General features: G+C 35.6%; 1 long non-coding RNA gene across 1 annotated transcript; it reads left to right on the top strand.

Annotated features, from left to right (window-relative positions):
• The first annotated feature begins 2,293 nt into the window (after positions 1–2,293).
• Positions 2,294–14,657, top strand: LOC141493789 (uncharacterized). Its single transcript, XR_012470314.1, has 3 exons — positions 2,294–2,492; positions 13,722–13,846; positions 14,493–14,657. It is a non-coding gene; the product is annotated as an uncharacterized LOC141493789 (long non-coding RNA).
• The last annotated feature ends 2,778 nt before the right edge of the window (positions 14,658–17,435 follow it).

Below are 17,435 nucleotides of genomic sequence, written 5' to 3' on the forward strand. Positions count from 1 at the left end.
AAAGTTGGGAAGAGAACATAGTCTCTAATGGTAGATGTTGATAAGTTGCTATCTTTATATTTTGACACTTAATTATCACAGGATTTGAGTTGGAAGACCTTCAGAGGCCAAGGGATTCAAAGGACATGTGTCTAGCATATGGACCTTTTCAGCAATCCTTTCCTCTTTTTTTGAAAAGTATTTAATTTGTTTTAATTAGTCAAACTCTGATTTCTTACCCTCTTATACTAACCTTGTCCATCATTTGAGAACACAAGAAAATTAAAACTCCTTAATAACAGTATAGTCAATTAAATCAAATTTCCATATTGGTCCTCTTCCCCTCCCTCCCACAAATTTGTCTGATTCTTCATTTGGAGTCCTTCATTTCTTTGTCCTCAAAAGGATAGTTCCTCTAATTTTTGCTTTGAAGTGACTTGGATAAATGGATTTCTTTGCTTTTTGTTATGTATATTGATTCTGAAACTGCTATTTGCTAAGAATGGAGTCAAGTCTTAGATATAGAACTTGGTTCACTCCTCCATTAAGAAATGGCAACTGGGGGGGGAGGGCAGCTAGGTAGCAGCTAGGTCACACAGTGGATAGAGCACTAGCCCTGGAGTCAGGAGTACCTGAGTTCAAATTTGGCCTCAGACACTTAATAATTACCTAGCTGTGTGGCCTTGGGCAAGCCACTTAACCACATTTGCCTTGCAAAAACCTAAAAAAAAAAAAAAAAAGAAATGGCAAGCTTCCACTTGAAAACTACATTTTCTAGACTAATAATTTTGAATGAAGCAGTTAAATCTAATTCTAGCCTAATATCCCTCTCTCTGAGGATCAATTTATGTTACAACTTCTTTCTTACCCTCCTGGAAGAAATTAAAATCTCCCTTGGAAAAGAGTAGGAGGAGATGCTAGAGATGTGTTTATTCTTTCCTCTCTTTGAGCTACAAGACACTGGAGTCAGTTAGCATATTTCATTATTAGTTTTTTGGAATCCTTCCTTTGTCATTATACTGATAGAGGTTCAATACAATAATATTCCATAACTTTTAAATACCATTGTTCATTTATTCCCCAATTTATAGGTATTCCCTCAGATTCCCATTCTTTGCCACTTCAAAAAGAACTATATATTTTGTGCATCTTTAAAGTTTATTTAGGATTAATCCTTTCCTTAATCTAGACTTCCTCAAATTTCCTTTCCTCCTCTCTTTTCTTTCCCTCCTATTTCCCTGTTGAGTGAAATGTATTTCTGTACTCCACTGGGTATATGTACATTCTTCTTTCTTTTGACCAGAAGAGACATCAAATGAGAATGAGATAAAGTTAGCAGTTGCTTTCTCCTATCCCTTCTTCCTTGTTTGTATAAATATTTATTTGGGTACATTGATTATGTGAGATATTTTTTTTCTAATCTTCCGACAGAATATTTTCTTCCCTTTTTAGTCTTTCTTTAAGATCAAGATATAGCAGAACCACTTCCAGGCTTTGTTTAACTGGACTCCCTTTATGAATTCTAATTATGTAAGAGTTCAGAGAGGATACATATTTGAATGTAAAGCAGTTAATCATTATCTAGTCTTTTATCATTGCTCATTCATGTTTACCTTTTTATGTTTCTCTGAGCTCCTGTGTTTGAACTTCAAAGTTTCATTGCAGCTCTGATGTTTTTGTCAGAAATACTTGGAAGTCCTCTATTTCATTCAAAATCCATTTTTTCCCATGAAGTATTGTACTCAGTTTTCCTGGGTAAGTTATTCTTGTCTGTAAGTTCACATTCTATGTTTTTATTAATCTTTCTACATCATCCCAAACAAATAGCCAGTTCCTCTGCTTAAAGAGTAGGGAAAAATCATTACCTTTCAAGGCAGCCTATTCTACCTTGGACATTTTTTACTGTTATTGTCTTTTTTTTCAGCTTTAAGGTTGAATGGGCTTATAGGGAATATTCAATGGAAGCAAACATCATCTGGAGACTCTAAGGACTCTTATTGCTTAGACCTTTGGGATGACAGACTTCCCTGGATGTTTCCAACTATAGTATATTAAAGGAACATCACCATTTTGAATTATGTGGAAAACCCTGTATGATTCATTAGTCTTTTCACTATCCTATGACAACAGCCAGAAGGGGCAGCAGGGTGCTGTCTCTGTTAAAAGAGTAGTTTTTGGCTCAGTTCTCTATGTGACAGATGCTGAGATCTCTGCTTTGGTTCTCCAGTAAGGGGGTGGGGGTGGGGTGGGCATGGACTATAAACTCAGCCTGGCTTTTTCTTTTCTGACCTTAGGTTATTGGATTCTTCAGAGTATATCTGGAGAATTTTGTGAGTTCAAAAGATTCAGAAGTCACATCATTATTGGAACTGAATAATGGCATGATAGAAGACCCTGAAACTTGGTGATGGTTAATAGCAGGGGAAGATTTGAAGGGGATAGTTGCTGACTAGAGAATTAACCCATATTGAAAGCACATGGGTGCTGGGAGCGTTAGACAGTGCAATGCCAAGGTGATGGTGTAAAATTCCTGATTAGTCATCTTGCAAAACTGCTTTATACTCAGATGAAGCTTAATTAGCTTCTCAACAAATTGTTATAACCTTGGAGTTATAAAGTGCTACTGATTTTTATTCTAATCATTCTCTTAATTTGAGCTGATTTTTTTTGACGTTTAACATTCCTTTTTAATAATATTTTATTTATTTAATAATATTTTACTTATTTGTTTTTTCCAACTATATGGAAAGGTAGTTTTCAGCAATCTTTTTAAAGCAAGGTTTTGAGTTTTCAGTTTTCCTCTCTCCTTTCCTTCCCCCCTCCCCCTGACAGAAAGCAATCCTTTTTGAGAATAGGAATCAACTACCTGTCCCATACTTGATTCATGTCTTACACTGACTGCCCTTTGGTGATGGTGGTGGTGGTTTATTAATATTATTAGCAATGTACCTAGGATGCTGGGGTGGGGGTTGGGTTGTTAATGATCTAATTAGTATGACAAAAGGAGCCAATCTCATTCAAAACCAAGCTCTCCAGGACTGAACTATGTTCTTGTAACAGAGTGATTAGTATGGGTCAGGGTGAAATAAATACCCTGACCTTATTGACTCTTCATTGGGTTTTTTTTTATGATAGATGTACATCAAATCTAAGTTCTGTGAAACTTTTATACATAATTCTTAGTTCTGTCTTCAAGGGATAAGCAGAGCATATATAATTATCTTTTTCATTTGATAGCTCCTCAAATACATGAAAACTATTACCAGGTCCTCCCTAAATCTTCCCTTCTCTGGATTAATGATCTCAAACTCTTTAACTTAATCTCATTTGTCATGGCTCTATTTATCTCACAATCTTGGTAATCCTTTTTTGGATCTACTTTAGCTTGTCTATGTATTTCCTAAAATGAACTTGCCTTAGCCTCATCATGCCAGTTACTAAAATAGTTCTCTTGGAGGGTTAACCAAAAGTGTTATTGATGCAGGGAATTATGGGCACAGAGAAATACTGTAATTAGAAATAAATTTTGTAATCTTTTTGCTGCACTGTTGTGTGTGTGTGTGTGTGTGTGTGTGTGTGTGTGTGTGTGTGTGTAAATCAGGTAGGAGCTCATTTTACAATCCCATCTCCTAAAGCAATCCCTTAAATATAAAATCCTGATCACCCCAACCAGAAATAATCTCTCCAATTCCACTCCCAATATTCTGCCCCTCCTATGGATCATTGGGGACATATAGGGGGCATATAAGGAGAATCTGAACTCCTATGTACAAATTAATCAACAACTGTCCTGCCCAAAACCCATCAAGATTTTAAAGAACTTTATCTCTATCTCCATCTCTCTCTCTTTTTGTATTGTAATGACTTCTTAATAAAACTTTTTTTCAGAACAATGAGTTTATCAAGAACTCCCATACAATGTTATTAGTAAGAAATTCAAAAGACTCTTGATTGTAGAAAGAATGGAGAAGTGGTAGAATTTTGCAATGACCCATATCATCTGTATGATTTTTTTCTGCCTCAGGTATTGTTTTCCATGATCAAACAGGATTATCTCTAAAAGAAAAAAATCTAAAGGAGCAAAAAAATACCTCTCCACTTCCTAGGTTATTCTTCAGGTTGCAAGCAATATACCCAGAAAGACCAGGATTTTCTCCTTGCCCACTATCTTTGGTTTGAGCCCTCAATGGCTGCATTCTCTTTATTAAAGGACCTATCACAGTTCTGTTTAACTACTTAACTTTTTTTAATAAGGGGCAATCTACTGCAAAAATCTACCAGAAACAAATGTATAAATACTTCCCCCTACTTAAAGGCATACTGTCCCTAATATTACTTTGGTCCCTAGGAAAAAGTAAATTCAACTTAATTCCTACTCAGTCTCTGTAGGTTATGTCCAGATGTTGTGTCCTGCATGAGTGTTGCTTGTTTCAGCTGCCACAGGTCTGAAGTCTCAAAGGACATGAAGTCTCTTGAGGCTACTCCATCTTCCTCAGGTTATCAGTGCTGGCCAAGCAGCAGTACTAAATCTGGATTTCAACTCCTGGACTCTTTAGCTCACTTTCCAGACCTTTCAACTTAGAACAAAAAAAAAATTGCAAAGACCAAGGTTCAGAATCTGTTTCTTAGAGTTCCAAGATCTCATAAGGGAAAATACCCTAAGGAATTAAACCTCATCATAGACTTTCCAGTAGCCAAGAAATGAGGTAAAGAGGAAGTCCTGAAATAGACTTCAGGTACTTCTTTTTTCTTTCTGATTAACAAAAACTAAAGTCATAGATTGTCTACATATGCTCCACAATTTCTCCAAGACTCTTCCCATTCCAGTAGCACATTTTCCCCAGAAACAAGCTCCCTTGTGTCTTTTGCTTTATGAGTTGCATGAACTGGCTAAACTGCACATATACCAGACTCCTTCATATCTTAAAAATATTTTGAAGTGAAAGCAAAAAAGAAAAAGAACCTGGAGGAAAAAGGAAGAATCCAAACTTCAATCAAGAGGTTGGAGAGTGGGAGAAGGTGACATAGAGGAGAAAAGGGAAAAAGAAAGACCCACTCAGAACTAAGCATGTATGAGGTTCTTCATGAAGAGGAGGAGGAAGTTTCTTTATCCTCTGAGGAATGATAATATGACTCCTTCAGTACAGTAAAGATAGAAGAAAGAAGAAACTAGTAAGAGTGGTTGATGACTCCCATGTTAGGGAGACAGAAGCAGTTATTTTATCAATCTGATCTTAAGCATTGAGAGATCTGTTCTATGTCTAGGGCAAAATGTGGCAGAGATTTTCAGCACTATTTTCCTGTTGTTAACTCATTTTCTTGTCATTTTTTTCCCTTGAAGCAGTAGTAGATAGACAGTCAACCTTAAAGGCCTGGATTCAAGTTACATTCCGGCCTCATCCTGGCTAATTGAAGTGAGACATCACTTAACCTCTTAGTGATAGGTCAGAGATTTCAAACTCAGGTCCACAGACCAGCCAAAACTTCAAAATATAGTGGAAATCATATTAAAATGCATTCTTTTGCTTTTGCAAGGTAGTAGGGTTAAGCGACTTGCCCAAGGTCACACCACTAGGTAATTAGAAAGAGTCTGAGGTCAGATTTGAACTCAGATCCTCCTGACTCAAGGGCTGGCTTTCTATCCACTGTGTAACCAAGCTGCTTCAAAATGCATTTTTTAAATTTAATTTTTTAACTTTGTGTTTATTTATTTATTTTCTTCCATATGCACATGTATATTTTTAGGTTACAAAATTTCCTTCCACCCTTCCTTTCCACCTGTCCCCATTCCCTTTAGCAGCAAACACTCAGGTTGCCATTGTAACATACAGATTTTTGATAAACATGTTTACAGATTTTTGATAAACATGAATATAGTCATGGCAACTGAAACAAGCAATACTGCAACAATATTTTTGGTATGAGGAATTAGGATTAAGGGAAAGGGATATATAAGAGATAATTTATATAAAGTATTCATCAGATTCTGAAGGATTGTTTTTTTTGTGTGTGGTTTTGTTTTGTTTATCTTCCTCTAAAATGAATTTTTTTTAAAAAAGAAAACATCTTTATATAGAAGCACAGGATTGTGAGAAGACCCTGTTTGAGTCTTTATCTGCTCTTATATCAGCACAAATGTACCTAATTAAAAGTGTACCTAGTCTTTGTGGGGAAGAAAAAAAAGTGTTTGGGAAATGTTGAACAAAATTACTAAAAATGCACAAAATGTTAATCTGTGATTTTCTAAGCCATTATGGGCATTGAGGGATCTGTTTCTATTTGAATTTGTCCCTAAAACTCTAGGAAACTCTTGAAAACTAAGTTGCAGAAGTAGTAGTAAAGTAGTAGTTGCAGAAGGTAGTAAAGCTGCCATAACTAACTGATGGAATGTCCTCACTGATTTCCTTGTAACAATAAAATCAGAGGTATATTTAATTATTAACACTTTTACTTTTTCTGATCTGAAAGATTATTCCTCTTCCCCATTTAAATAATATCTTTTGTGTTCACATCACCTACATTTTTCTAATATATCCCTATAAAAATCTCTTTCCAGAAAGTCATTCTAATGAATCAAAAAGATGAAAAATAGAAAGTTTTAGCAAAACTAACAGCCTGAAAAAAAATCTGACATACATTTTATTCTATATCAAACTTTTCCCACTTCTGTAAAGAAATAGATGAGACTTAAAACTTGGAAGACATGACTTAAGACTCTGCCTGAGAAAACAGGTTTATAACTAGGCAAATCACTTAACCTCCCACAACCTGGCTTCCCCATCTGTATAAGTGAGAATAATTATTGCACCCACTCTGACAGGATTGTTGTGTGGATCAAATTTGATAGTAAACTGTTTTGCAAACCTTAAAGTACTACATAATGTTGGGAGCCAGGATCTCTAAGCTGTTTGACACAGTCACAGCAAGAAGACTCAAGGCAGTCACACTGCCTGATGGAACAACATTTCCTTCTTCAATATATATAGGGATTTCATGCATATCAATATTTATTGATTATAATATTTATTCACCCTAATACTGGAATGACTATAAAGGAAGGATTTCAGAAAAATTCCTTGAATAAAACAGATTGTAAACTCTGTCCAAATTTAACCGGACTGCCTCTTCCTGAGGCATACAAAAAGGCTTCAACATTATGAAATCTCTGGAAAACCCAACACTGGGAATTTCAAGTCGATGCCAGAATATATACAGGGAAAACAGATACAAGATGGGTCAGATATAATTCCAGGGAAATTAATAGTTTTGCCCCCCTTACCATACACAGGAATATATGAAAAAGATGTTAAGAAAATAGTACAGGTGACTGATATGTGAACTCCAGCAGCCTTAGTTTCATGGGAAAGAATAAAGTCACAGAAACTGTGGATTCTACCAACAAGGCCTGAAAGAAAAATTGGTTATTGTAAGAGTTAATGGATGGGTGGGCAAGCATAAAGACCCTCATTATAGATTGTTAAGGAAGTGTATCTAAAAAACATTACTTACACAAAAAATACAAAAAAAAACTTTCCATTAAAGGAATTGCTTAATTAATAACTTTAAATGAATTAACAATTATACAATGTAGTAATAAAAAGGTAACAGACAGGTTGAAGTCATCATGGTCTGAGTAGGGATAAGAAATCAATTAACTATATGATTATTACTTAAACTTGTAATCACATGATTAAAACTTGTAACCATATGAACTATATGATTGATGATGAAAATTGTACGCTTTTGTAACCAAGGAAATGATCTCAACTTGCATGCTTGAAACATACATGATTCTGAGACTATAAAAATAAATCCAAGCAGCTGTCAGTCAACCTGATCCTGCCTTTACCCCCTTGTTGACTCAACTCATTTCACCGACTCTATCCCTCCTGTCAGGTTCCGAGGACCCCATGGAGGCTGGACCCCGGCAACATAAAGTTGTTATTATTGTACTTTTGGATCAAATTTGGCCATTATAATTTTACATTGTTTCATTTGGTTTTTGTTGCTTTTTCTATTTATGCTGTTGTCATTTTGTATATTATTTTCCTGATTTGGCTTTCTTCACTTTTCATCAGTTAGATAAATCTTTCCATGTCTTTCTGGACCTTACAATATAGAAATATTCCTTTGCATAGTGAACCACAACTTGTTTAGCCCTTTCTCAGTTTCTGTTTCCAGTTCTTGGCAGCTACAAACAGCACTTCAAATTTTGTTGTATATGGAGCCTTTCTTTCATTATTAACACCCAGGTGGTTAAAGGCCATTGATAAACAAGGCCCTTGGGTGATTCCTTTTCTTTCATTTCCATTCTTTATTCATTTATATTTACATATTCTTTAAAGAAGGATTGAAGTAGAGTGTTACCCAAAGGGCAAATGAGAATCACTTTGTGTGAGGTGAGCAAGTTCTAAAGAATTACAAGAGGAATCAAGCAGTCAGAAAAATTGTATATAGGACCATAAAAAACTGAGATGTGGAAAAAATAATTTTAAATTTCTTAACACAGTATTTGCCTCATAATAAGGCTCTATTAATGTAGTTAATATTATTACTTTTACTATTATTGTTATCATTATTACAAGGCAATAACATAATGAATGTTAAAGATAGTCAATGGAAAGTCCTCATGTTCCTTTACTATTGATTGTTGTGGGTCAGTCTAGTGCCCACACTGGGGCTGAAGGAGTTAATCTTCCCTATCTCTATTCAAACAAAAACACTTGGAACTATTGTAAACCAAGAAGTTGTGGTGAAGATTTGAGATTGTTTGGGTTTACTTTGCCCCAAAGTAAACTGATAAGTGACCTAGATATGGGGCCCTTTGGATAAGAAGAATATAAAAGCAATTTTTAGGACTTTGACAAAGAGTTTTGAGACCTTAGAAAAATCTCCTTGCTTACTACTTTTAACCGTTTTTTTTTAACAGTGGTTTTTATTACTTCTTATCTTCCTGATCTGTTGAGTTTTTTTGACATCTTTTTTTTTTTGTAAGGCAAAGGGGGTTAAGTGGCTTGCCTAAGACCACACAGCTAGGTAATTATTAAGTGTCTGAGACCAGATTTGAACCCAGGTACTCCTGACTCCAGGGCTGGTGCTTTATCCACTGCGCCACCTAGCCGCCCCCTTCTGTTGAGGTTTTTAAAACCTATTTTGGAAATATCTGGAAGTTTTAGAATATGTTTTGAGTAAGAAAATTATTTGTGTAATCCATTGCACCATGTGACACTTGTGCAGAAGCAGGAATCTAGATCTATCTTCTTTTGTTGTACTTCCAAGAAAATTGGAAATTACTAAAATGATTGTAGATTGTAGACACTTCTCATGAAAGACTATAGTAACATTTTTTTCTCAAGGAAAACTTCCCTGGCCCTAAGCAGAGTAATGGAAAGCACTGCTTATATCATTAATGCTTTTGGTATTATAATCCTCCCCAAATCCTCCCATATTGTCACTAAGCCTGAATGACTCTTACAATATTGTACAACTTCAATAAGCTCCCAACATTGTACCTCCTTCTTTCATGTCTTTATTTATTTATTTTTATTGTTTAGTGTGAAAGATAGATTTCTTCAAAATGAAGAGAGATACTGTTTTGAGTTGGACCTGTTAGAAATAGATGTGTCAACCTTTGCAGAGTTAGTCCTAATTAAGGACAAAAGTTACCAGAGGTTTTGCCCTTAAGTAATACCAAAACAGAATTAGTTAACAAGCACATTTAAGGATAATTCTCAAGGTGGAGAATTATGCTAGCACAGGAGGGTTGAACTAAAGGATCAGATCTCTCCTCATAGAAGGATCTTCAGACTTAAATATAAGTATTCTTTGGAATGTGTGATCTAAACCACCATGTAGGATGGGGAGGATGAGAGGTGTGAAATAGGTGGAGGGTATCCAGTGTGATAAGTGAGTAGTTTTCATTTCTACATTAGTTATAGGAAACTGAGGAAAGTTATTTACATCTTACAGAGCAACAGCTAGGGAAGGTGAGGAAAGAAGTTATAGAGGCAGAATGAGGAATGTTGGCTTACAGATATAAATCGAGTAAATTTACATGTTATACAGAACTATGGGAATTTCTTTAGAGAGAGAGATATAGGATGGACTGGCACAGGAAAACAAGGGACCATAGAATTAGCAGGTTGGATAAATTAGTGAATGGACTGGCATCAATAGTCAGCTTCATATATATGTGTTATCCCTTTCAAAGATCTAACAGATTGCAGGGAGGGTGAGGTTTTTTTCTTTAGAAAAATTTTATTAATTTTGAGTTTTATAATCCCCCCCATTCTTGCTTCCCCCCCCCCAAGGCATTCTGTTAGTCTTTACATTGCTTCCATGGTATACATTGATCTAAGTTGAATGTGATGAGAAAAAAAATCATATCCTTAAGGAAGAAAAATAAAATATAAGAGATAGCAAAATTACATAAGATATCAGGTTTTTTCCCTAATTTGAAGGTAATAGTCTTTGGTCTTTGTTCAAAGTCCACAATTCTTTCTCTGTATAGAGATGGTATTCTTCATTGCAAAGACCCCAAATTGTCCCTGGTTGTTGCACTGAAGAAATGAGCAAGTCCATTAAGATTGATCATCACCCCCATGTTGCTGTTAGGGTATACAATGTTCTTCTGGTTCTGCTCATCTTGCTCAGCATCAGTTTATGCAAATCCTTCCAGGCTTCCCTGAATTCCCATCCCTCCTGGTTTCTAATAGAACAATAGTGTTCCATAACATACATATAACACAATTTGTTCAGCCATTCCCCAATTGAAGGACATTTACTTGATTTCCAATTCTTTGCCACCACAAACAGGGCTGCTGTGAATATTTTTGTACAAGTGATGTTTTTACCCTTTTTCATAATCTCTTCAGGATACAGACCCAGTATTACCAGTATTGCTGGATCAAAGGGTATGCACATTTTTGTTGCCCTTTGGGCATAATTCCAAAATACTCTCCAGAAAGTTTGGATGAGCTCACAGTTCCACCAACAATGTATTAGTGCCCCAGATTTCCCACATTCCTTCCAACATTGATCATTGTCCTTTCTGGTCATATAAGCCAGCCTGAGAGGTGTGAGCTTCTCAGAGATGCTTTAATTTGCATTTCTATAATAAGTAATGATTTAGAGCAATTTTTCATATGACTATAGATCTCTTTGATTTCCTCATCTGTAAATTGCCTTTGCATATCCTTTGACCATTTCTTAATTGGGGAATGTTTTTTTTTATTTGACTCAGTTCTCTGTATATTTTAGAAATGAAGGGGCCGCTAGGTGGTGCATTGGATAGAGCAGCGGCCCTGGAGTCAGGAGTACCTGAGTTCAAATCCGACCTCAGACACACCTAGCTGTGTAGCCTCGGGCAAGTCACTTAACCCCATGTGCCTTGCAAAAAAAAATCTAAAAAAAATGAAATGAATCCTTTGTTAGAAATACTAGTTGTAAAAATTGTTTCCCAGGTTACTACATTTCTTTTGATCTTGGTTACAGTGGTTTTATCTGTGCAGAAGCTTTTAAATTTAATCTAATCAAGATTATCTAGTTAGTTTTTAGTGATGTTCTTAATCTCTTCCTTGGTCATGAAGTGCTTCTCTTTACATAGACCTGACTGGTAAACTACTCCCTGATCTTCAAGTTTGCTTATAGTAATGTTTTTTGTGTCTAAATCTTAAATCCATTTTAATCTTATCTTGGTATGGGGTTTGAGGTGTTGGTGAAGGGGAGGTTTGATAAGGACTTTGAATCCATGAAGGGGGAAGAATTGGGTACTTCAGATAGGCCTTTGACCTTGTCAATACCCAGCCAATTGTTTACAAGAGAGGGACTTGTGTCTGTGAAGGCTGACACATTTATTTTCACCAACTCTGAACCCATTTCTATAATGGACACCCATTCTTGAGGATGTTTTAATAAAAGGATCGAATTTGATCTATTAATGGTGGCTATGAGTTCTTGGTAAGGTACACATTCCAACCGAAGGAGAGTCTTAGAAGACAAATATATATATATATACCTAGAGGGGCCATCCCCTGAGATTAGAAGGCAGCCCTTTACTGTGTTTTACTATTGAGTCATTTTCTCAAATGCTCATTGACTTAACAGGAAGTACTTTAGTCAATAGGAGGATTTATAAAATAGGGACAATTCCAATCACTTATTATTGAAATAAAAGTTTAAAACACTCACCTTTAATAATAAATATTATAAAAAATTAATTTTGTCCCATATATGTATATGAGTGTTTAGATGGATAGATATAATTTGATTTATTTTTCTGCACTTATAAGTTCAGAAGTGGTTTTTTAAAAAAGTCATCTGGAATGTGGCCCTCTGGCACATTTATTCAGTCATCTGACATTTGTTTCTGTGCTCTTTGGTGGTGTGGATTGCATTTAGTCAAGAATAAATACTGAATTCTATATGAGCCCATGATCAATTTTTGTCTGACCATATGACCCTGAAGAACTAAAAGGTTGAACACTCCTGCTATAGAAACTTCCTGGGTACTCAGATCAATATAAAGGTGAATTTTGTCTTTAAGGAGGGATAGAAATTTAAATATAAAAATGTCAGTTTAAGAACAAAAGCTTGGGGCAGCTAGGTGGCATAGTGTATAAAGCACTGGCCCTGGAGTCAGGAATACCTGGGTTCAAATCCAGTCTCAGACACTTAATAATTACCTAGCTGTGTGGCCTTGGGCAAGCCACTTAACCCTGTTTGCCTTACCAAAAAAAAAAAAAAGAACAAAAGCTTGTCTTCACAAACCCATCAAGATAGCCCCTAAAGCAATCTCCATGCTTTGAATGCTTTAGAATAACTGATAGAGCACTCCTTTTACTGGAACAGCTAATGATTGGCTCTTGCCTACTACTGGGTTGGGGGACTATACTCTTCTATGATTGGACAAGTGGGGAAGTAACATTTCAGGTCCCACCTTCTGATAGTCAAAGATATACAAACAGCAATATAATGCACCATTTTGGGCAGTCTGACCCTCTAGCTGGACCCCATGCATACTTAAATAATCACTGACTTAGAAAAATATCAAGAAATGTGTAGGTTGGGGTGACTAGGTGGCCCAGTGGATAGAGCAATGACCTTGGAGTCAAGAGGACCTGAGTTCAAATCTAGCCTCAAATACTTAATAATTACCTAGCTGTGTGACCTTGAAAAGTCACTTAATCCCACTGCCTTTCAAAAAAAATCACCATATAAATGTGAATATTAACTTAATTCTGTTTCCCTCTTTCTTTAAGGCCAAAACTCTGGTAACCTATATCACTGATTAGGGCAAACTCTGAGATATGTATGAAACATATTTATTTTTACAGGTCAAAATTCAGTGAGGACCCTTACTAGTTTTTGGAAGACCTCTCCTCAATATACTCAGTCCAGACAAAAAGGTTTGACTATGGTACATATTTAGTAAGTGTCTGGCTTTTCCCTTTCATAAGAAATACTTTGATTAAGCAGAGATTCTAGTTCTGGGTTAATTCTTCAACATATGTAATGGTAAGAGTCAAAGAGAAAAACTTTACAGCATGAATCTCCTACATGAATTTATATAGACAAGAGTCATGCAGGATAGGCTGGAATTCTTGGGTATTGATCTGCATTGGAAGGGGGGAACCCACTTTAATAGACTCTTAGATTTGATCTACAGGGTATTTATTTTTGTAGGAGGTGTTTGGATTATAGAGTCAAGACTCTCATGAACCTCTAATCTGCTTTCTTTCTAGAACTCTCCATTAAATCCATTCTATGACTCTTCGCCAAGTCATTTAAACTCCATGGATTTCACTTTCCTCATCTGCACAAGAAGAAGATTGGATTAGATAACTTCTGAGGTCCCTTCTAGAACAAGGTCCATGAACTTATGATTTTTGGTATAGGTATCTGATGAGATAATCTTGTGCCATAAGAAAAAAATGGCTATGAAGAATTCAAAGAAATATGGGCAAATATTAAAAAATGAAAGAGTAAAAAAAAGAACAATATTCATATTGACTATAGTGATATAAGGAAAGGCAACAATAAGGAAAACAATATACATCTAAAGGTCACAGAAATATTAGGAAAACAGGAAAATTGTGGATACAACTATATTAAAATAAATATAAACATTATTTGGGATGGGGACTAATGATTGGTAAATAATGTAAAGGGCAGCTGGGTGGTACAGTGCAGAGGGTATTTGGTCTGAAGTAACAAAGATTAATCTTTCTGAGTTTAATTCTGGCCTCAGACACTTACTAGCTGTGTGACCCTGGACAAGTCACTTAACCCTATTTATTTCAGTTTCCTCATTTGTAATTGAGGTGAAGAATGGAAGGATGAATCACTCTAGTATCTTTGCAAATAAAATATCAAATGAGTCATGAGGAGTCAGAATCAACTGAAATTAACTGAATAACTATAACAATTAATATAAATGGAGTATACATGAATAATCACAAACTCTTGCATTTGATTTTAACTTGAATATTCCATTTTTTCTTTTTCCTAAATAGGCAGCAATGGCTTAGCAGATAGAGAATAAGCCTTGAAGGCATCAAGACCTGCCTTTGACACACACACACACACACACACTAACCGTAACTCAAGAAAAATTGCCTATCTTAATTATTGGAGAGAATTTCCATCTTCGGAATTCCATATACTTGATGAAATCACAACTATGAAGCTCTTTTTTATCTTCAAACAAATGTTCTTTTTCATCTATTTTCATCTATTTATCAATAGAAACACGCAGTTATTTAAGTTAGATTTAAAGATAGGGAACAGAAGATAAATTCAAAAGGTTACATGATCCTATAAGAGAAGCCTGGGACACAAAACCTTGAAAGGAGCTGAAGCAGTGAAAGCAAAGGATGACAGAAAGGTATTCTTTTTTTTTTTTTTAGGTTTTTGCAAAGCAAATGGGGTTAAGTGGCTTGACCAAGGCTACACAGTTAAGTAATTATTAAGTGTCTGAGGCTGGATTTGAACTCAGGTATTCCTGATTCCAGGGCCAGTGCTCTATCCACTGTGCCACCTAGCGACCCCCAGAAAGGTATTTTTTACAAAAAGCTAAATTGGGCAAAAGTTGAGGCATTGTAAAAGAGAAGAATGGAACAATAATAGACAAACTGCATTAAAGAGATAAGGTAAAGCTCCTTAGCTCTTATTCTTGTTCTGATTTTTTTTTTTGGCTTAAGAAGATTGATCTTTGGTTTACAAAGGATAAAACAAAAATGGTTTATGGGGAGTTGAAACTCTAGTTAAGTAGGGAGATAGTAAAAGAGTGCCTGGCTGCCCTTGGTGAATTCAAATCAAATTTGATGAACCACATTTCAGGGTCCTGAATGTGATTATTAAGCAGCTGTGGGTTTTTAAACCACTGTTAGTAATCTTTAATAGAGTGTGGAGAATAGAAAAGGAATACAGGAAAAGAGAAAAAAATTGTTCTGATTAAAAAAAAGGGAAAAGAGTGCAGTGAGATTGACTTCAATTTCTGGTTGGGGGGGGGAGTCTTTAGAAGATATCATTCCTCAGACATTTGATGAGTATTTGAAAAGGAAGTAAAGATTGCAAGAGGCCAGCATGGTTTTATCAAGAACAGGTCATGCCAGATTAACTTCAATTTCTTTTTTGACAGGGTAACTAAACTGGCAGATCAGAGCTATGCGATAGGATAGATACAGTTTATCTAGATTTCACCAGAGTATTGGATGAAATCTCTCATGCTATTCTTCTGTAAAAGAAGGAAAAATGTTAACTAGGTGAAAGTAAATTAAGCAGCCTTGAGACTGGTTGAGTGATTAGATCCAAAGAGTAGTAAATTTTCAATCTCAAATTGTTTGGAAGGTTCTAGGAGATTGCCCAAGGGGTCTGTCCTTGACTCTATGTTGCCTAACATTTTTTTTGTTTTGTTTTTTTAGGTTTTTGCAAGGCAATGGGGTTAAGTGGCTTGCCCAAGGCCATACAGCTAGGTAATTATTAAGTGTCTGAGGCTGGATTTGAACTCAGGTACTCCTGACTCCAGGGCTGGTGCTCTATCGACTATGCCACCTAGCATTTTTATTAATGACAGATCAAATAGAAGTTGGGGAAGTCACCGCACCTTACAAAGGGAACCCTGTAGCATAAAAACTTAGAAAACCACATATTAACATTATTTAGTTCTATAGTACTTTTATTTATTTTGTTAAATATTCCCCAATTACATTTTATTCTGATAACCTATTTTGTGTCTGACACTCTGACAGATTGATGTGGATAAAGAAAAAATAGCGTTTCATCAAATGAGCTAATTGTACAAAGTAGGAAGGATAACTAATATTGTATTTCACACAGTTTATAATTCTGGTTCTAGATGAAATTTAAAAGAGAAATATGTGAAAGTTTACACTGAGGCTAAAAAAAATTCAAACTTAAAAGAGCAAGATGTGAAGTCATGGCTAGATATCTATTGGTTTTAATGAACCACAAGTTCAATATAAGTAAACAGTGGGATATGACAGCCATAAGAATTCATGTCAATAAAAGACAAAGTGTCCAGAATTAAATAGATGTTTGTCTTACTGGATGCTGCCCAAGATATACCATAACTGGAATATTTTATTAGTTCTGTGAAAAAGTTTCATTCTTATAACTTTTTATAATTTTATGATAACTTTTTATTGTGATATTCTTTATTGAATTCAGTGGTGAAGAGGATGGATAGATCTCACCCACTCTGGAAAATGCTTACATGTAGTGATTATATTTCTGTGCCCTTGTTTAAATGTTATGTAACATAAACCTTACTGAGACTTGAGGGAGTGGGCTACACTTTTTTCTGCTCCTCCCTTTTCTGAATGATTAACTTTTTTCTAAAACTTTTTCAGCTTTGGACAGGTTTTCAACCAATAATTTTGTGTCACAAATAGGGTCCCTGGTAGCCCAATAAACCTGAAGGATCTCTTGAACCTTATATGTTGGAATAAGTCTTCATGATCTCAGGATAGAACTCGGACAGGAATCACTTATTTGACATCAAATCAGGCATGAAGAGAATCTGATGAGTAGTCCAGTGTTCAAATCAAACACAGATAAAACCCTGGATTAGGTCATAGCACTGAGGACTCCAGGTGTCCAGAAAGCCAGGTGACTGGATTTGACCCTAGCCCAGGGAATGATTCAGAAGGGTTAGAACTTAGTCTAGTCATCTTGATCTGGACCAATTTCTGGGCAACTGCAACTAGTTAGAATTTAGCTAGTCCTTTTTGGATCTTTTTCTCTTTCTTTTTTTCTTTTCTTTCTTTACTTTCTTCTCAGTACTTTCATGATTAATAGAGTTAAAGACAATGCATTAAGGTTGGGAAAATTGGGCTTTCATTTCAGATGTTCTGCAAGTACAAGATTATATTTACCTTGGATATTTTGAAGAGATACCCCCTAGTGAAGCCACAAAGACTGTTTAAAAAAATAAT

This window comes from Macrotis lagotis, chromosome 7, assembly GCF_037893015.1.
Source record: "Macrotis lagotis isolate mMagLag1 chromosome 7, bilby.v1.9.chrom.fasta, whole genome shotgun sequence".
Lineage (NCBI taxonomy): Eukaryota > Metazoa > Chordata > Mammalia > Peramelemorphia > Peramelidae > Macrotis > Macrotis lagotis.